At 37.3% G+C, this 19,565-nt stretch overlaps 1 protein-coding gene across 7 annotated transcripts in view; it reads left to right on the top strand.

Moving 5' to 3' along the window:
- The window catches only part of LOC136342229 (neuroligin-1-like), a 96,572-nt gene that overhangs the window by 11,926 nt on the left and 65,081 nt on the right, over positions 1–19,565 (top strand). For 3 of the 7 annotated variants that reach the window (XR_010732615.1, XM_066287823.1, XM_066287818.1), the window contains exon 1: positions 4,034–4,202. The exons of 2 other annotated variants lie outside the window; for them this stretch is intronic. The gene's annotated coding sequence lies outside the window, so the exon portion shown is untranslated. Of the gene's footprint in view, positions 1–4,033; positions 4,207–19,565 lie in introns of those variants that run through there. 2 more of the 7 variants (XM_066287821.1, XM_066287819.1) reach the window with 2 other exon arrangements.

The following is a 19,565-nucleotide window of genomic DNA, read 5'->3' as shown; positions in this document are numbered from 1 at the left end:
CACAAGCCATCGCTTATTCCCTGGGATAATAAACGAGCGCAGTAATCCTGCCATAAGCCAGTAGCAGGTCCTTTTCGCAGGATCGGGGCCAATTTATCAGCACAGGAAGACCTGTTTTGTTGCCAGACATCGACAAGTGCATTCAGTGATTAAGCGTATTTGCGGAACTTTTTAAATCGATTTCGCGGCCTTTTTTCCCTATCGAAAAATATCATTAGATTTTATCCCGTTGAATAAACATCGGAGGGGATGAATAAATAATTCTTTTATTTTCCATGGAACAAGCGATCTCCATCACAACGCCCCCGCAAGTAGCTTTTCCAGGTTTTATCTCCGCAGTCATAATTTTGGACGAGACAATGGCTTTTGTGCCTCCAATAGAATTATTCACTGTTACTTTCCGACAAAGAGGTTTAAAGGAATATAAAAACACGGTTTACACTCTGCGTAATATTGATTTTCAGTGGCGGTGCACACACCAAAAAACAACAATTAACCAGAAATGTGTTAAGTGGACAAATTGGTGGGTCAAAAGGACCGACCACAGTATTTTTATCCGATAATAAAAACGTCGAACGGTCTGTTTAAGGTCAAATTGACCGCACAGTGGAGCGACTAATTTTGTTTTGTATGACCGCGATTGAAAGCCAAATATTGAAACAAAAATTGTTAACTGCGGAGGGCCGTAAATCACTCTGAATTCAATAAAAATCAATGATCGCCGATGCCGGCCAGCCGCTGAATAATCATTGTTCCTGGAATTAAGGCTATGACGATAAAATATGAACCCATTTCGACATGTTTCCCTCTATGGGCTCAGTTTATTTTAAAATCGATGGCTTTTAGAGGCTACCTTGGCAATTTCGGTTTTACACCACCAATGGTCATTTGTTGAGGGCGATTAAGCTGTTGCGGTTGCTCGGTAGGTACATATTTCAGATTTTAACCCTTGAAAACAAACGATTGTGGATGAAGAGGTCGAAGCCACATTCAATCGTTGACATAATGGCGGAGGAGGTTCTAGTAATGTATAATGGAAAGGGACGCTAAAGTGTAACTGACCAACTCCCGTGATATATTTGAAGTAACTTAATCAATTATGCAGCAGTAAAGTTGGTTTTAATTTACAGTTTTAATTATATTCTGTAGTATTGCCCCCACTGGCTACAATTAGGACCCGGTACACGTGACTGCACCATTGCAAAACCTCATTTTGCCTCGCAAGAACTTTGAAATTAACCTCTTTTCCAATAATAACTTTCAAGTTTGTAAAGCTTTATCAAGATCAACAAACCGTGTATTTATTAGTGTTAGCTGGCACTGCCACTATTTTCCTGGCAATTATCCTTTAACCATGGGCCTTAATTTAGAGACAAAAGTTGTTTTCATTTCGTACTGTGATTAAAACCCTAGAAAGGTGAAGCTCTGAATTGAGAAGTACCCTAAAAATCAATTCACCATTTTGTCGTGAAGGAAAGAATAGTCTTTCATGAAAATAAAATATCAACGCAGATTCCAATAAATATCCATCTAATGAATGCTACAGGATCGGAAGTTTTTCCATTAACATGATACCCTTTTAATGCAAATAATTTCGTTCGTTTCTCCCCAAAGTGAAATGCAAATAACAAGGGAAAAAACTGGAGAAACAGCAAAAGGGCTTTCGTTTCGTTAAGTGTTTCTTTTTAAGTCTCCAAATTATACTCGCAAATCAAGCGTTTTATTGGCGCTTCGATTGAAAGTGCCTTATTGTTCACAACATTGATTGTACTTTTGGAAAATAAGAGCTTTTAAAGTACAAACAAGTAGATAAATGAATAATTGCGTAGGAGAAATTTTAAGTGTGTCCACAACCGTCCTCTTATTGGAACCGCGGTTAGCGAAATTTCAATATCCAGCTGTGGATAAATTGGTAGAATAATACATTGCTGCAATCATTCATACTATATCTATCAAAACCCTTGTTCGACAAGACCATTGTGCATTCAAGACTGGCTGAAAACATACGAAATATCGAAAAAAACCCGCCTGGCGGAATTAATTTCGCATCATAAATTCGGTACGTCATAAGCAGATTTGGGCGGCGATGCACGATGGGTGGCAGACGAATATTCACCCCGTAACTCTCGAATTTTAAAATGCATGTAATGGCACTAAGGAATGGTGGTGGGGATTGCAAAAAGATTTATTACGTCACCGCTAGATCCTTGCACATTTCCACGTAATATTAGATGTCTTTTATGGCCGTTGAAATCTGCCGTTTGTCAAGGAAGAAAACCGGAAAAATTCTAATAAGCTTTAGAGGAATGAAAATTTGTAGTTTTACGAGCTCGTTGAAGCGCTCTCCCGCTGTCGTAATTTGTTTGTGTGTGATAAGATTTTGGTTTATTGTCCCGGGCTTTGGGGAAAGGCTAGGCCAGTGGGGATTCCCGGAAAGTTCATTCCGGCACCTATGGGTGCCTTATTCTACCGACTATAAAATTCCACCAAAAATCTCCCTTGTTACCATCAACTAGAAACCACTTCCGATTCGTACGAATTGATATCAATATGCCAGTTTGGGGCTCACAAAGGCGCACTCTAGCCTTTAAGCCCTTATAGTTCACTCCGATGACAAATTTTGGACTTGCATGTAAGCGAATAGTTTGAAGAGAAAGTTTCGGGCTTTCAGGTAGCTCCTCGGGGAAATTCCTATCTGTAGTAACAACAAAGTTACGGGCGTGCAAATTTGATTTAAGTTTTTCGCACGTTTTCCAATTTTTCACACACAATATCTCGGAAACGCTAGCAGCTATCGACTTGGGCGTTCCTCCAGTGTGGAGAGGAAGAAAAGGCGTATATTTTTGTCCATGCGAAATACTTAATGTTTCGACAGCAAAAGCAGTTTCCCGACATGACCTCCTCACTTGGTAAAACTCTCCCTTACTTAAAAATTCTAAATCAACCACCCGTCTTCCATTTGCGGCCCATTTGCTTCAACTAATCACAAAAGCTCACAAATGCATTCTAGTTCTCTGCATTCTTCAACTCCAATTTTTGGCATAAATTAAGGTCCGCCATGGATTAGTGTCCCCACAGCGTCATTTTGTTGGTCCAGAGGTGGAAATTGCATTTGAAGCGTCTAAGCGCAGTTGCAAATTTTCATGAAATCGAGGTTTTGCAAATCGAGGGTTAGCCCTTATTTTGAAATTTTGTGGAATACGTCTCTGGCAAACTAGAAATGAAGTCGTGGGTTTCGGGTTTGCAAACTCGCCCGCTCTCCCTGGCAAAATCCATGATACTGGAAAAATTACATGAAAAGGAACGATTTTCACGAAATAACCATGGATCTACCGATTCCTTCCAATAGGAAAAAATTGCGGTTTTGGGGTAATTTAAGCCAGTGCGCCTCTCCGCCCTTTCTGTCGTAGTGGGGGCAATGTAACGACACAAATTGAATAAATCCTGACATCGATTTAGCCCGATTCTCCTAGGAATTGGTTTCATTAGAGAATTCTCTATAAAGAGGGAGAGATAACTCTAATTAACTAACCTATCAGCTCTAAAATTAATTTAAATTTCCTGCGCCGTCTGCGTTATCCATGCAAAAAGTAATTTAAATGGTTGTATCATGTAGTTACAGTGCAGCTAATAGAAAAGGGTCCCCGAGTCGCAGTTCGCCTTTGGCGCTCCTACAAACTAATAAAAGGTTTAGAAAACTGCGATCTTAATCGACACAACCTCCGAATGCAATTTCCCTCTTGCCGTAAATGCGCCTGCAGCTGAAACCGAGACAATTTTGGGCCCGAATGACGCCCCTGATAAAAACATTTGCGAATGAACTTTGGGTAGTTTTATCTCAACTAGGGCTCCGCCGGGAGCCCTTTTGGCCCAATTCCCCGCAGTCTCTACATGGTGAATATGGATGGTGTTTTCTTGAATACCACCAGAAGGAAGTAGTAAACAAATTGTGCACCGGCAGACCTTCTGCGCCACGAAATCGATGCGGTGACGCTCCCGACGCCCTTCTACAGTCAGTGGCGCGCCGCATCTCCCGTCGTCCAGACGTTCCGTGGCGTCGCGGCGCTTTGGCCTAAGCTCGAGACGCGGATTCGTCGATGAAACCGTTTGTGATTCGGCTCGGTGATGGTTTAGTGAATCGCTAAAAATTAATTTTTTTTTTAGTGGCCAATTTGGATGAGTGAAGCGATAGAGGGAGAAAAGTAAGTTTTTGACTGCCCATAACTCATCGGTGCTCGATTCGCATATTGTTTTAATTGCCACTTTGTCCACGCCATTAATCGGCTAAAAGGATATTTATTATGCGTACTGTCCGGAACCCTATAGTCGACCGTTGTTGACATTGCAATTATGCTAATAGGACGAATTTGCGGCGCGCCATAATGTCCTCGTGGACAATTCAATTTTGGACTTAGATTTTATCGGGGCAAATTCCATTCTTCGAACCCGTAGACGTGAGAGGGGAAAAGTATCCCTCCAACGGCACGCACGTACAAAACTTGACACTTGTGCGTTCCTCAAAGGAGCTATAAGTCTCTTTGTGTTATCCTATATAAATGTTTTTGTCCTTTAGCCAGTAGAGATACAAGGACGGTACTGGAATTAATTTCATGCTTGTTTTCGTATGTGACATTTTAGCTAGTAAGTTTCAATTGCTCAAGAACGTTTAAATTGTTTCAACTAGAGCACGTTACTGTTCAACATGTCCATGGCTTTATGTCCTCATCAACATCGACAAACTGAAGTAGTTTTAGTACTTCTTCATGCTCTCTAGTAGTGTATCTGACGGGGCTACGTGACCTCTTAAAGTTGAGCCTCAAAGTCAATTTGCTGGAGAAAATAATATTCCCTCATTTCCGGGGCTTTAATGTTATGACTCTAAGAGCGAGAGTCGAAAGTATACAGGGTGTCCTGAAATTATATCGACGAATTTTGACGGGTAGCTGGGAATATCAATACAAACTTTTTTCCTTTAATGAACGTAAGCTCGTAAAAATGCCGTTGGGGCTCTAGAGCAAATAGAATATTTCAAGTTATATCAAATAACTAAATTGATTCTTGACTTAGTTGGACACCGCTGCCTTCGTTGACAGTTATTTGGTATTGGGGGACGCAAACAATTCTTTATACCAATTACACATTCCGAAGATGTCAATTTTAAGACCGTAGTAGGTATCATTTGTACATTATAATTATTCATTCATTCATATTGCATAGCAACATTCAATTTGTTGATTTTAAAATTAAAATTTCTATCGAAAACGCATGTTAATTTCTCATTCGAAGAACTTACTCGATATGCATCGATAAATTGGGAGAGGAGGTCTTGCAGCCTAACCTGCGCGTTCACCTGATCTGGACCCTCCGGATTTTTTCTTCTTTGGAGTTATCTCAAATTTGTGACGCGCCTATTTGTAAGGAGGAAGATCTCCTAGCAAGAATAATGGAATATTCCGGAATATTCTATAGGGTCCGCGAGTTAATGAACCGACGATGCAATCTTTGTATTGAAACAAATGGTAAACATTTTGGACAATTACTCCAGGCCATCGTTTGTTTATCAATAGAACAACGTTTAACGCGAAAAAAGTGATTAATGTTCAAAACCATTTTTTTCTGGTCAAACGGCTCATTTGCGGACATCCGTTCATTAATAAAAAAAAGTTTGTATTAATGTCTCCCCTTAAAGTTTGTCAGCATATTCTTGAAACACTCTGTATAAAATTTCTCATTAATTAAAGGCAAGCTTAGATCAATTTAACTAATTCGGGACCGATCCTGTTGACTTATCGTAAAGGAGCTGGAGCGGTTTTTCCCTAATTAGGATTTGCCATGGCGTTGTTATTGCAGGGTACACCACAAACACTAGAATCGCTAGATTTGGGCAGAAAAAATAGCGATTTAAAAATAATTCCAGTGCACAGTAGTGCAGTTAGAGAGAGAGTTCTATGGGGATCCCCAGTGAAGTTAATGGCAAGATTGCAGTTTTTTTGCTCACTTAAGGGTTTTTGGTTTTACATGTTGAGAATAACACCTCACATTCCAGTAGCGGTGGCGGGAGCGGCGAACTTGCACCTTATTCTCAGTTAAAACTAACTGAGAATAACATTGACCCTTCGCTGAAGGGCTCGCGTGAATCTCCTTGTTACCGCTTCAGCGAAAATCTATCATTGTCTTGCGGTCTACTATATTTTACGTATTTACTGCATATTTACCTGAAGGTGTCATTCCTCAATTTTTTTATAGGAACGGAGCAGGCATCCAAGGGGCCTTTTTTAGGGAATTCCTGAGTTCAGGATAGAGATAGGTAAATCTTTAGGGCGGGACTTCTGGCTTCGCGTGGGCTGCATAGAGGAGGTGTTCTCGTTCAATTTTCATATAAAGGAGTCTAATAATTATAGGATCAGTCCTAGTTCTTTGCTAAGATGAATTAAAAGACTTTTTAAGAAATATAATTTGTAGGAGCAAAGGACAATGTGTATATTCGGTGGAGACAACGAACATACACAAATAATTAATAGATCTTGAGTAATTTTATAATTTAATATTTTTATAACGACAAAATGAAAAATTCCTGTCGAAAAATATAAGGTCACATAAATTTTTGGCTAAAATGTCCTCACAATCGCATGGCTTCTCCTTTTCTTTGTATGACGTTAAATACTCGGTCCTTCATACTTTCATTTAATCCTTCGAGAATTTCAGGGGGAATCACATAGCAATTTTTTCCTAAGGTCCTCAACGCCGGTAAACTGGAGCCGTCCCTGATCGTAGACCTTGCGAGATAAATATCCCCATAAATTGTTCAGTGGGTTTAGATCTGGACTCTTTGCGGGCCACTCTATGACATTGATGTGGGCGGCAAACAATTGTTTCGCTACGCGAGCCATGTGGATCGGGGCATTATCCTGCTGGAAAAGATAATTAGGCCCTGCCAAAAAGTCACCAACAGGCAAAAGGTTGTCTTTGAAGAGAGAGATATAATTGTGGTCGTTCATTTTATTCGATAGAAAAGCGATATTGGTCGGGCCATTGAAAGAAAACCCTGCCCAAGTCTTAACCGAGTCTCCACCGTGTTGGCGCTCGGAAAAGAACAGTTTTTCTCTTTTCAAGTCGTAAGTCCAGCCATCTGGTCCGTCGAGATTGAATTTTTTTTCTTCTGAAAAAATGACTGAAAGCCACTCGTTGGACCAAGACATGACTCGTTTTGCAAAAGCCACTCTCGCCTTTTTATAACGCTCAGTAAGAAATGGTCTTCTTTGTTTTTTTTTCTTGTAAATCACAAACTTGGAGCGCTTTAGCACACTAAAAACGGTTTGTTTGCATACGTCTAACAGAAATTCAGATGTAATTTCCATTGATGAATTATTTTCTTGGACAGCTTTCGTCAAAACTCTTCTTTTGCCTCGCTTAAACAGTTTATTTGGGCGGCCGGTTTTTTCTCCTTTGACAATTTTACAATCTCTGTTAATAAAATTGTGAATCAATGTTATCAAATGGCCTACTTTTACAGCATTCGTTCTTTCTGTCTACTTCAATTCGGGTAAAATTTTTATTTGTCCCTTTCCTTCAGAAGTTAACAAATTTCCACGAGGCACTATGAACTGACAAAATTGTGAAATGGAGCGTATGAAATTGAAAATGGTACTGAAGTAGAAATACAAGGTGTTTTTTAATGGATGGTAAAAAATGAAATAGGTGAATCATGAGCTTATTTTGAATTAACAACTTCGTTTAAGGGCACGGCCTAAATTGCTCTCATTTGGATTTGCAGGGCGTTGAAATTAAGGTTTTTTTTTTGATTTTCATTAATTTCTCTAGTATTTACAAACATAATTAACTAAAAATTTGTAATAACAATAATTCTAGCATTACGAATAAACGAAAATAACAATTATTTCAAATACTTTACAGAGCGTTCCTTTTTTCGTGATCGCTCTCAATATTTCACATCGGGATTTTATTCATTAACTTCATCTAATTATTTATGTCTTTTATTAACTTTTCAGGCGTTTCAGTTTTAGTAGGAACAAAAGTTTAACAGATATTTGCAAAAAATTGTTAATGCTCGCCAAACTATTAGAAATACACCTGAAATTTTTCATAGAGTCCGGTAATTCATGAAAAGAAAGGTAGAAAGAAGACATTTTCAGCAATTGCTTTGATTATAATGCAAATTAACAGTTTTAATTTTTGCAAATATTTCTTAAACTTTTTTTCTTAATAAAAAAAACTGAAGAGGCAAAAATGTTAGCAAATGACATACGGGATTAAATTAAGTTAATGAATAAAAACAAAAAATGTCATAAAGTGCTAATGTAAAACATTGAGAATTAACCATTAAAAAAATAAGGTCCTGTAAAGTATTTTAAATAAATCTTATTTCAGGTTCTTCGTAATGCTAAAATGATTGTTACTACAAATTTGGAGTTAATTGTCTTTACAAATAACAGACAAGTTAATGAAAATCGAAAAAAAAAATGAAACTTGAACACCCTGTAAATCGAAATGGAAACATTCGAGGAAATGCTTTTATATGAAGTTTTTCTACTAATATAAGCGCATAACGCATGAATTTAATTTATTACTATATATTAAGAAACATCGCATACAGGGTGGCGCATTTAACCTCCCGTCTTGTATAGCTAGGTTGTCATTGAAAGTAGGTTTTTGATACTGTGCATACTTCGATTGCGTCGTAGGACGTACCTCAGGAAAATATTTTTACTTATACAAGGTGACCGAAAACCGCGTGGCGATACCGAATAATTTTTTTAATTAATTTGGTTAACATCCTATATATTTTTTCATATTTAATTACTTTCTATCATTGTCAATATACACCTGAAATTTTGGCGTTGATAATGTTGGCGGAAAAATTAAAAACTAAAAAAATTTGCATACGCATCTATGTTTTGAAAAATTGGAAAAAAATACAAATAATATTTATTTAAAGAAACTATACAAGGTGTTTAATGAGCATGCTTTAATAGTTTTATTTACGATCTTCCAATGATCGATACTGTACCAGGTGTCCAAAATTAAGACAGTTTTGCCTCCTAACTCCTCGCAACATATGGAAAATTCGAAGGCGACTTTGAACAAATTTCAAATAATTCATGTGTTTATTAGAATGTTAAAAATTGTTAGTATTATATTGTTCATTAGTTATGTTATAAATATTATAAATCCGTTGGGAAAATGGAGGTCCAATTAAATAGCCCCCACGTTCACCAGACCTAACCCGTATAAATTTTTCTTAGGGGGCTTTGTCAGAGAGATGGTTTATGAGTAATTCCCAACTGTACCAGAAAATGTGCCGGATAGAATTATAAATGCATTTCAGCGCATTGCACCCGACAGGTTGCGGAGAGTTACAAGGTATTTTCATAATCACCTTAATATGTGTTTTTGAGGGAACGGAAGACATTTCTAACACATACTTTAGATTTCTAATAATTTTAACGCAATTGTAATTATAAAACTAATATTAGAAATAATAATTTTTTCGTAGCCACATTAATTTTTTATCCATATTAATTACTAATGGAACGGTTTTGCGCGAATAACGTTTGACGAGTTCGGAACTGCGACAGACATGTAATTGGAAAAATGTTTGTTTTTAATTTTACAACGAACCAGATTAAAACATACAGCGGCCCCGATTTAAAATAAGAAAATTAACATACTTAAAAGTTTGAAACGTTTGACTCTAAATTCTGGACACCCTGTACAATATCGAGCAGCGACAATTTTTAAATAAAACTATTAAACCATGCGTAATAAGCACCTTGTATAGATTCTTTAAATAGACCTTATTCCAATTTTTCGTTCCTTCTTCAAAAGGTCCAAATGCTATTTTTTTTAATCAGTTTTTAATTTTTCCGCCAGTGATATCCAACCGCTTTCAATGACAATTTACAAGTAGACAATTATAGAAAGCATTTAAATGTGAAAAATATACGGGGTGTTCCGTAAAAAAATTGGTCGGTAGCGTCGCGTCGTTTTGGTGCCCCCTGTGTAATTAGAAATATTTTCCTGAAATACGTCCTAAGACACAGGTGAAGTATACATGATATCGAAATCCCACTTTCAATGATGACCGGGCTATAGAAGACGGGAGGTGAAATGCGCCACCCTGTATAAGAATTAAACGAGTAAGCATAAGGAGGACGATCAAAGGGCGAAAACCACAAGTGGCCTTATGTTATTGGGTGAGTAAAATGATTAATTTTTTATTTATTCTCTTCTGCGCCCACAAGCAAAATTGAACGAATAAACAGTTCGGGATATAGTTTCAACGAGTTCGTTTTATAAGCAAAAATGTATTGAATTTATACCGTTCCTACAGTTTTATGTATTTTTTTGACATTTCATGGAAGGTCGTACACTTTTTGGACACACCTCGTAAAGACTTTTGTATAATTTAACATGAAAATATCGAAACCTTCAGGTGGGTTTCCGGGATTTTTCTCGTTCTCGTTCAAGCCAACTCTTTGATCTCGCTTCAAGGGAAGTGGAGTATGTGGGCTTTTTTGACTGACTCAATTCTTGCTGGGTTTCGAGAGAAATTTGGGTTTGTTCCACTTTCCCTGCAGTACAAGTCATACAGTCCTCGTCGCTGTCCGGTTCGAGAAAACTGAATATATCCTCTTTCCAGAGATTCTAATCTCGCTGTAAAGATCAACAGAGAGGTTCTGCAGCCTTTGAAACATCGGTTTTCGATATAGAAACCCAGTGACCGGATATTTCCGGTATATTCTTCAGATCTCTGCGCTGTTGCGCGGTTCCTTGAGCCGCAACTTTCACAAAGGAAAAAACGACACTTTAGGTAAAATAAAGACGATTAATTTAAATTTGGCTTTTTTACCCTCCGTGTGTGCGTCCGCATAATGAGAGACGACATCAGCGACGTGCAGCTGAAAAATGGTAATTTCCATGAAATTCCCCGGCGGAGGCCGAGTGTTTGCCATTTAATTAAAGCATTTTAAATATGTTTCATTTAGAGAGCGCTCTCGAAAAGCGCTTTAGGAATTTTAAGAGGTTTTTTCCATTGACATTTAATACTCGGCATGGAAACATTTTTGCAGCTATTCAACAGAGATTTATGGATTTAATACCTATAAATTTCGAATTATCGTAGCGCATAACCTTCGACAATCGGAAGATCCAACGGAGTGATTTATGGATTCGGCTGCGTGTGGCAAGCAATATTGAATATTTCAGAATAGGCACGAACTGGTTATGTCAAGGGAGGGGGAGGGGGGAGGGGGAGGAGGGGGGGGGGGGGCACGAAAGGAAAAAAATAGAGCACAGAATGGGGAAGGGTAAAAAGTAAACTGTAAGTTGTAACTACTCGATTCAGCACTTCCGCAAATAAAATAAGGCAAGGAAAAACGGGCTTTGGGTAAATTTATCTTGCCCTTTCGCGCCGTTCTTTTATTTCCGAATGGAAAGTTTCGCTCTTTGCAGCTACTTCCAGCTATAAACCCTCAGGCCTTCTTTGTTACACTCTTTATGTAGAAACGTACACGTATAGTGCGCTTTGTGCTTGACGCAAATAAGGAACGTGAATCATGTAATTGATTGCACGAGAAAATGAAATTCTCCCAAAAGTTATTTTCATTGCACAGAATGTTTTAATTTTTCCTCCATCTTTCGGTTCTAAGATGAGAACTTCCCGGATTTCAGTCGTGATTTTTTTTTTACCGAACCTCTGTACCGGGAACGTGCGCCATTTCCGCTGGTGGCCACTCAAAATTGATTAGAGCACAAATTCTTACAGTTTTTTAATGGCTTTCGCTCCTGTGGCAGGTCCACTATTAATTGCCCCAGAAGCCAGATTGCACTGCTTCTGGTGCCGTGTGGCGCAGAGGTCCGCGCCCCATAACGGTCCAACGAAGTTCAACTTTTGCTCTTCAAATGTGACCCGCTATTAATGACTTCTTTTGTGGAATCTCCGCCTATTTGCACATACGTACATACATATTAAATTTTATTTGCGTTAGAAAAGAAACATTCCGAGAAAAAATTATTTATTCGTATAAATTCAATGTGAAAAGTAAAACAACACACACACACCCTGAACATATTCTGAACATTAAGTAAACAGCATTCCAGAAACTTCAATTCTTAATTTTAAGAACAGCAAAACCGATTTTTTGCTTTCTGAGGTAAAGCGGCCAGTCCCGCCACCTGATTTAGATCTCTGCGACTTTTGCCTTTGGGGCCATTTGACGCATCAAGTTTATAAGGATCCGGCAAATAACGCAGATGACTTGAGGGCTCGTATTGTGGGTGTAATGCAATCGATCACGCAAGACACGTATGTTTGGGTGAGAAGATCATTCATGCAAAGAATAGCACTGTGTTTGGATAACGACAGAAAACATTTTGAGCAAATGCTTCGAACATTAAATAACAATCAATTCTCGTGAGCAGTGTCTCTTATTTGGTTTCTCTATTGAATTTAATTTTTTCAATAAAGTGAGGAAAATAATTTTTTCGTAGAACCAAACACTTTAGAATTCTTACATACAAAAACAAAAGAATTAGTACCAAAATGGCCACCAAAATTGACAAATCCACCTGCGGAGCGCCACTGAACTATGTACATATACTAAGAGCAGATGCTACAGAGAGAACAAGACAGCACATACAAATTACAGAACAGATCGCACTGACACTAATCACCAAAATAAGCCACCCCGAGAACCCCCTCCACAATCCATCCGAGGCACATTTATATGAACGGACGCTAATGACTGCAATAACGGAAAAATTACTACAACTACAATCCAAATGGAAAAAACCACTACAATTGGATTAAACTCAACCCCCTTTGCCTAACAAGACAAAGAAGACAATCGCACTTCCTCTTTCCTTCCACGACACTGCTGGAATATTTCCAAGAATTCTGATTTTTTTCCACTTCTTCCCTTTTTTGTGTATATTTGATTGAATTGTAAAGAAGAAATGTAAAACATTGTGTCACAGGTAGAAAGACCAATGAGGTCGATAGCTCTGTCTGAAGTGAATAAAGAAATTAAAAAAAATATTCTAATCTAACACCTATAAAATTTCATATATCTGCATGCGCAAATAAGCGTTGATTCTGTAAAACATATCATAAATACAGGGTCTCATCCAGAAAACAAAAGTTGGATTTCGTTGGACTGTTACGGGGCGAGAAAAAAAGTTATCAAATAATGGCAACGCATTTGGCTTGTAAGTTTCACTTGACACATTTTTTCATAGAAAAGTTATTTAAAAATTATTGCCGTTTTTCTATATTGCGTATGAGGGACCCTGTATATACATAATTCATATAAATATTGAAAAAATTAGTCATCAGGTAGATCACAAAAAAAATTGATCAGAGATAAACATGCATTGCGATTAGGGTGGTTCCAACTGTTGCTGAATGGTCAAAATCAAAACTACATTCACTATACAGGGTTATTCATGCTATACGGCACGGGACATTGTGGTCAAAATGGATTTTCAAAAAATTCTACGTTTGGGCTATTGGCGGTTACTATGGTTATTTAAAAAATTATTTTCGTGTAATACAGGATGTTCCAGAAGCCCTAAAAGTATTAAAGTTATGGTTTTTTTTAGTGGAACCCCTGTATATAATTGCATTTTTGAATTCTCCCATCAAAATAAGCGTGTGTTTTAATAAGGGTAATTTAGAGTGAAATGCCGCGATAGATCATATTTTATATCCCAATCACAGTGAACTTGCCGTCTTGTACAGGGTCTCCAAATGTTGAAACTAATCAAATAAGAACTTCAAGTTGCCACAACTTGTTTAATTTAAATACGGTGCGGTATTTTTTAACTTGCCAGGAAATTTTATTTTTAGTACCTATCGAATGGCACTAGAGTGTTCGTAACTAAGTCTTTTCGTTTTTGCAGAATACGCTAAATAATTGTTCTTCACGCCATTTGTGTATTTTAATTAAAAGTTCTAAATCACACATAAACCATAACATAAAACAAAAGCAAAATGTTTATAACAGATGTTCGAAATGTCGATCGTCCATTTCCAGACATTTACTAATTATTTTTTTAAAACCACTACTAACTCTCTACAACACTTGCTGGACAACAGCTCCAAACGCGTCTCTTATGCGTATTTTTATATCGTGTGAAGTTGTCGAGGACGAATCGCAAACAATTCCTTTCATGTATCCCCACATAAAGAAATCGAGCGGAGATAAGTCCGGAGATTTGGCCGGTCAATTTTGAAATCCCTTTTTTCCAATCCACTATTTTTGAAAATTACGCAGAACCAAATGCATTACAACCACTGAAATTGGAACTATTAAAAAATAACTGCACATGAAACGCACATTGAAGTTTATAATTAATAAGATTTTAACATTTTCGATATATCGGACCACTGGACGGTTTATCAGGCGTCCAGACATATTCTGCTGCTTCTTTTGTGTTGACTAATTTTTGCAATATTCAGGTGAACTACATAGAGATTTGATTGGTGCCTCATAAACTCAAAGACTTCCTGGCTCCTCGCGCTCCCAATCCATTGCGATGCAAAACGTTGTTCCCTTACAGCAAACCTATTTTCCCACCAAAAAATGCATTTCGCCGCATATCAACCACCTGCATTGCTAATGACCTTTTTGCCTCCAGGAAAATGATAAATTGATCTTTTAGATCGTATATAAACACACTAAAATTGCATTTCCAATAATAAAACAGTTCACCGCATCATCACGGACCATAAATCTAGTCTTGGTGCAACATTTTTCCGCTTCCAGGCCGTAGAGTTTTCGGGTTTTAAAAGACATTAAAACCCGACATTTATGGGCTTAAGGCGTCACTTGAAGACACATTATTGCACTGACCCGACGACACTCTTTAGTTGCTTTAGAAGCTCGGTCAGTGGCGTGCCGAAGCGACAATTGATCGATCTTCCTCCAACCGAGACGAAAGTTGCTTTATATTTGGGCCACCGAGTAATTACATTTTCCAAGCGGAAACAATAGTATTGGGAACATATCGAGGAAACGTCCTTGCAGACTGCGGGATTTGGGTCTCATCCAACCGAGGCCGCATCAGAGGAGTGATGTTTTTTCAATAAAAATTGTCGGGATTTATCTGGATGAGAACTGGGGTTAACGGGGACACCCTTGAGGTGACAATTTTGATCTCACCCATCGTAAAAACTGAAATAAGTTCAAACACCCCCGCTCTCCCAGTCATCAAGGAATACAGTGTTATAGTATTTAAGTAGGTAGCCGCACTTGAAGAGGTCATTCTTTGAGTAACTCTAGGACCTTTATAACGGGTCCGGCAACAGTGTTGAATGGTTTTAAAAAGCATGCCATGGAAAAAAAATGAGATCATGTTTGACAAAGAGCAATTTCTTGATTCCGTCACTTTGACAGTTAAGCGTGTTGTGACAAATTGGAAAATAAACCAACGCGTTTTTATCGTTAAATGTTTTATTACGACGCAATCAATATTACGGACACAAAAGTGTTTTCGCAATGAATTTCGTGTAACACACAGCGGACACATTACAATAAAAAAAATGATTTCGATGTTGGTCAAATGTTTTGAAGGAACCCACAGTATCGTATGAAAGTTTTTCGATGGTACTTTTACAATCGGTACTCCATAAAATATTGAAAGAATCAGTTTAGCAACTACAGACAAAGGTTAGAAATGTTGATTAACGATCGAAATGTTCTCAATGGGCTTATCATGCCGAATGAAGCTCATTTTCATCTAACTCGATACGTTAACGGACAGAATTTTCGTTATTACGATACATTATGCAACAACTGTGATGATGTAGCCAATTTGCAAAATAACAGTGGCGTACGCCCCATTTACTTATAAGAATTAACATGTTAATCTCGATGCACGTCGGTAGTTATCGCATTTAACCGAGTTTTAATGCAATATCACGCGCGTATTTGAAAATACGAAGATAAATATTTTACTTTTCTTAATATTTAACACTCTGTATATCGGAAATGCCGCATTTTAAGACATACGTTTATGTCACATTTTAGAGTCATAACAATTTCGCAAATCAAGAGAGATATCGGGAATACATGAGAATACCTTTTTTGAGTAAAAAATAGACTCTCTTTTAATATATTGAATAGAATTGGGCCTTAGTTGCCCTCGTAAAAAGATATGACCAAATTTACCGAAACGATGGGTTGTAACTAGCTCCCTCTAAGAGCTGCATAAATATTAGATCAACCTCTTTACTTGGCATGGTACGAAACCTAAATAGACAAATTTTGAAGTTGATGCTATCAAAGCGCAAATAGTTATTAAGGAATTTAAAAATAAAATTTAAAACTTTAACACCCTGTAATTGTAAAACACGCAACATTGGTATAAGGCGTATTGGGTCCTATCGTCATATTTCGGTGTTCTCAATGAATCACCCTGTATACCTAACGGACCAATAGTAATACAATTAATTTGAAAACTCCTTTCCCTGATCAAACTACATAATTAAGCGATTTGGTGTTTGATGTGAATATATCGAAAATTTCTATCTACACTAATGCGACGTCTAATTATTGATCGGTGTTTTTGAACTTCTGCTTACTACAAACTCATTTTAACTTAAATATCAAGCACTACTGCGTCATTCCAAAGTTTTCAGTTTTATAGAAATATTTTACTTTATGGTGCACCACTAAATACTGAATATATTACCACACAGTTGGAAACCCTGAAATCTCATTTTGGCTTAAATATTAAACATGAGGGGTGTCGCCATAAGGCCCGAAAAATTCTGGCACATACACTTAAGGCTTGATTTCGAGGTTCTCATGTATACAGACTTTTTTTTAATAATATTAAAAAAATGGACGTGGATTTCTTAGTGGGTCCATGTATAAATTGGCATCTCAGTTTTCACCATGTCCTACTCCCAATGAATCACCCTGTATAGAGAAGAAATCTCATAGTCAGGTCTTTTAAACAATACGATTTATAAGCAATATAAAAATGTAAAAACGAATAAACACAAATTATATTTAAACTAGTATGAAATACAAAATGAAAAAGTATTTACACACACCCGCACGTTGCTGCTCTACTATTTGCTAGCGGTAGAATGCAGTGGTAGTGGAGAATCTGGTGCTTCTTTATTAAAATGAGAGAAACTTCGAATTTTATGTAATAACTCCGAAATCTAGGCAAGTAACAACTGAAGAAAAATGTGTAATTATTAAATTATATAAAGAAGGTAAAGCCGCAACGAAAATAGGAAAACTGAGTGGTAGACACCATTTTTCGATGGCATACACTATAAAAAAAATGAAGTTTTAAAAACAGTCCAAAATAAAAAACGAATCGGCAGACTTTCAAAACTTTCCGACAGGAACGAGAGCTTTATTTTCAGACTTGTTAAGAAGAACCCATTTGAAAGTTCAACAAACATCGTCAGAGCTTTGAAGGATGCAACAGGGAAGTCTGTAACACCTAAAACAGTGAGAAAAACATTTAATTCGAAAGAAAAAAATTAACGTTAATTATGAAGTGAAAGAAAAAAGCGAACATATTTTGCAAATGCCCGTAAACATAAATCAACTGAACTTTATGAAATTATTATATTTTCAAACGAGAGCAAATTTAGCATTTGGGGATCGGGTAGAGGAAAATTAGTTTGGGTAAAAAAAAGCAACTCTGAATAAGAAAAACCTTCATCCTAGAGATGAAACAAGGAGGAGGTAATATAAGGGTATGGCTGGCAATGTATAACGGCAAATGGGGTAGGAAATTTTTTATTCATAGGATCTATTATGAACCAACGCTCTTATTTAGACATTTTAAAGAATAACTTTGGCCAAAGTGCCATTAAATTGAATCTGTCGGATCGTTATCCTATTCAGCAAGATAACGATCCTAAAGATAAATCGCGTTTAGTAAAGAAATGGCTTCTTTACAATACTCCCCATGTATTGGAAACACCCTTGCAGCTACCTGAAGTGAATGTAATTGAACATTTGTGTAAAGAACTGGACAAATAAGTTCGAAAATAAACTGTACAAAACCGTACCGATTGGGAGAGAGAGTTAAGGAACGCTTGGAGGAGCATTTTTGCAGAAGTAACTAAGAATTTAGTTCATTCTATGCCTAAATTGTTAGAAGCAATTATAAGGAGTCGAGAGTACCCGAACAATATTAGAATGTTTTTTTTTGTTGCCATATCCAGTAAAATGTATCCAAATACTTTTTTCCTATAGTATTTCATACTGTTTTTAATATAATTTGTGTTGCTTGTCTTTTACATTTCTTTATTCCTAATAAATCATATTGGTTAAAAGACCTGACGACGAAATTTGTTATTTATACACTAATTCTTAAGTGCTCTTAAAACTTTCGATTTTGGAACATTTCACACTCCGAGTAAGTGGTGTCTAAATATCCTCTTCCACCACCGTATGCGAATTTAGAACGTCAAAGAAGGGGCCAAAATATTTTTTTCTCCAACAAGATGGTTTCAACTCTCACACTAATAGGGGAAGTTTTACTCTTTTACGGCAAATGTTCCCACGTCGCCCCATTTCACGGTTTGGCGACGTTCCATGGCCCCCAAGCTCTCCGGATTTGACAGCACCAGATTATTTTCTTCAGGGTTATTTTAAGAGAAAAGCGTACACTGCTCGTCCCCAGCAGCGTACAACAACACAAACAAAACACGACTTAAAAGACCGGATGAGAGAAGCAGTAAATGGAATCAGCCAAGATTTGCTTCAGAATGCGTTGGGAAATTTCAGCAAAACACTACAAATGTTTGTTAATGAACATGGTGAACGTATCAAGGACGTAATCTACAAACATCAACAAATTGCCAACAACAAAGCCCATTTTTCAGTACCGACTATTTGAATCGCTGCTTTTATTTATTTTTTCAGAGCAAGCCTTTTATAATAGTTCAGTCTTGTTGCCGGACCCCGTATAAACATAGGTCTGCTAATGCTTCGTTTTCAAGATACAGGATGTGAAACTTTTTTTTCAATCGTTCTATGTTTAAAAAATCGCTTACTCCACCTTCACTGTCTCACTGCTGCAGGGCTCCCAATAGCACCAGGCGACCTTTGAAAAGTTCCTGATTCGCACAATCTTTCATGTATTCATACAAACGTTTGTCTATTTGGTACAGGGCGATGAGGATATCTCTCTTGATAAATCCGTTTAGCCGCTCTGGAAGTGCCTTGGGCCATTCCATAAACAAAATAGTTATCGTTCATTTCTGCATTTGTAAACTGAATCATTGAAACGTTGCAGTAATAAATAACGTTATGCATTTCATGTTTCGTTGTTTTATCCAAAAGGGTCGACCTAAGCGAAAGATTACTAGAAACAGGACTTGTTGATAGTTTGGAGGTTTGAATTTTTTTTGTCTTGTCCCAAGGCCATGCCGTAGAGTGATTTTTTTCTCAAAGATAAAACGAGATGCAAAAAAAATGTATAAAAACAAATTGTATTTTTAGCTTAGTGGTATGCGCCCAAAGGAAAAAGTCAGACGGATTTAAATCCGGTGATCTGGGTGGCCATGA

Source organism: Euwallacea fornicatus, chromosome 11 (assembly GCF_040115645.1).
Source record: "Euwallacea fornicatus isolate EFF26 chromosome 11, ASM4011564v1, whole genome shotgun sequence".
NCBI lineage: Eukaryota > Metazoa > Arthropoda > Insecta > Coleoptera > Curculionidae > Euwallacea > Euwallacea fornicatus.
The sequence above is the reverse complement of the archived record's forward strand: the minus strand, read 5'-3'. Positions and strand labels throughout refer to the sequence as shown.